This window comes from Arachis hypogaea, chromosome 10 (assembly GCF_003086295.3).
Source record: "Arachis hypogaea cultivar Tifrunner chromosome 10, arahy.Tifrunner.gnm2.J5K5, whole genome shotgun sequence".
Taxonomy (NCBI): domain Eukaryota; kingdom Viridiplantae; phylum Streptophyta; class Magnoliopsida; order Fabales; family Fabaceae; genus Arachis; species Arachis hypogaea.
Genome location: NC_092045.1, coordinates 50,038,970 through 50,041,698, shown reverse-complemented (window position 1 = coordinate 50,041,698; position 2,729 = coordinate 50,038,970).

Genomic DNA, 2,729 nt, shown 5'->3' with positions numbered 1-2,729 from the left:
CCATTGTCTTTGCTCAATGCGGGGCTCAACAATTTCAATAATGCAGGTTGGGAGGATGAGAAAGTGCTCATTGTTATAATTCCTCTCAGTCAGGATGGGGAACATCTGCTCACAGTAGCGGTTAATGAACCACGCAGTGTCCTTTGCTGGAAAAGCTTTCTCTTTTTCATCGACCTAGATGATCCTCTTGATTCATTTTGTTGAGGGTTTAACTGCTGTTGAAGATGGCTCTGCCACTAATGCTCTCTTTGTTCCTCTCCTTGCTGGTGGTTTGGGAGTAACTTTCTCTTTACCTTTCTTGGTGGCCATCCTGAAAGGGAAAAGGTAAGTACTTTAAAACTTCAAAGGTTAGAGCAAGAAAGAGAGTTGGATATGTGATAATCAATGCACTGTAAAGAAGGATGTCGTTAACACAATGTCATGACTACATGTGATCAGTTCATCAATAGAAACATAGCAAGTGCATGTGATGACATTTAAAGCAAGATGTTTATTGGCATGTCGGCAAAGGCATGAGTAGTATAGATCAAGCATTAAATGTCCAAGTTACATTATCAACTCTTTCAAACTAATAATCTGTTTGTATTTGACAATTATATTTAATCAATAAAATATAAAAGGGATTTTGTGAAAAGTAGGCATTAGAGTAGTAGAATAGAATAGTTTTAAATAATGCATAATGCCATACGAGCATTTTCACAAACACTTAGCATGCATAGTAAGGATGTTGTTAAAAGTATTAAATTGACATGCAAGCAACCCTTACAAAGTAATATATAATTGTCAAACAATTCCTTAATAATTCACAAGCAAAATATAGAAAATAGTGACCCAATTAAATTTCCAACACCAATTAAAAGGGTTTAAGAAGAAAGAGAAAGATAAAGAAAACAAAGATAATGAAAGTAAAAAGAAAAAGAAGAAAACGTAAATAAAGATAAAATAATAATGGAAAAGTAAAGAGGGAAGAAGAAAAGAAAAGAACCTTGATGATGATTGTGAAAAAGTAAGAAAGGGGGGAGAGAAGAAAGTAAAAAGTGAGAAGGAGTAAAGAGGAAAGAAGAAAGAAATAAGAAATAAGAAGGGAGAGGAGAAAAATAGGATTTGGGGGAAAAGATAAGATATCTGGCGCTGATCTAGGAAAACAGTGCGTCGCATGTGACGCGTACGCGTGGGTCATGCGTGCGCGTGAGTTGCGATATGTTCAAGTGACGCGGTCGCATCCGTCACGCGGACGCGTGACTTGATTTGTGCTAGTGGCGCGAGAGCAGCCTCGCGTTTGCGCGACTCTCTGTCTTCAATGCATATTGCCAAAATTCAGGGTGACGCATGCGCGTGGATGACACGCACGCATGAATGGCCTTTCTTTTAAAATGACGCAGACGCGTGGGTCACACATTCGCGTGGTAGGGCTTGTGCTTCTAGCATGGTTCCATCCCCTACTCCATCACAAATTGCTGCCATATACCCCTTTACGTCGATTTCGCGGGGTCACGCATGCGCGTGGGTGACACACATGCGTGGAGGGCTGGAGTCGCAAACGACGCGTACGCATCAGTAACGCAATCGCGTGGGTGTGTTTGTGCCTAAGGCACGCCTTCAGCCACGCTCCCGCGTGACTTTCTGTTTAATTCCCTTTTATCGCTATTTCTCCTTTGACGCGGACGTGTCAGCGACGCTGGCGCATCGCGTGCTTCCTATTATATATATATATATATATATGTGTGGAGGGCTGGAGTCGCAAACGACGCGGACGCATCAGTAACGCGATCGCGTGGGTGTGTTTGTGCCTAAGGCACGCCTTCAACCACGCTCCCGCGCGACTTTCTGTTCAATTCCCTTTTATCGCTATTTCTCCTTTGACGCGGACGTGTCAGCGACGCTGGCGCATCGCGTGCTTCCTATTATATATATATATATATATATATATATATATATATATATATATATATATATATATATATATATATATATATATATATATATATATAATGCAAATGCAAATGTGAATGCAGACTATATGCAGAAATTATGAGAAGAGTCATTTAACAAAAACAAAATAGAATAAAGTAAAATAAAACTAAGGCTAAAACGGAATGATCATACCATGGTGGGTTGTCTCCCACCTAGCACTTTGCTTTACGTCCTTAAGTTGGATAGTCTTCAGGCTCATTCTGCTTCTGTTGGTTAGAAAACCTCGAATTCTTTGTGATCCTTCATCTTCTCACCATGATAAAGCTTTAGGCGATGTCCATTGACCTTGATGAATTTGGAGGTGGAAGGATAACTGATGAGCGGATATTTTGTACACTTTTTGGGGGTAATTTCATGTAGATTTTAGCATGTTTCAAGTAGTTTTTAGTAAAATAATATTAGTTTTTAGGCAAAAATCATATTTCTGGACTTTACTATGAGTTTGTGTGTTTTTCTGTGATTTCAGGTATTTTCTGGCTGAAATTGAGGGAGCTGAGCAAAAATCTGATTTAGGCTGAAAAAGGACTGCTGATGCTGTTGGATCCTGACCTCCCTGCACTCGTAATGGATTTTCTGGAGCTACAGGAGTCCAAATGGCGCGCTCTCAACGGCGTTGGAAAGTAGACATCCAGGGCTTTCCAGCAATATATAATAGTCCATACTTTGCGCAAGGATAGACGACGTAACTTGGCGTTAAACGCCAAGTTCATGCTGCTGTCTGGAGTTAAACGCCAGAAAAACGTCATTATCCAGAG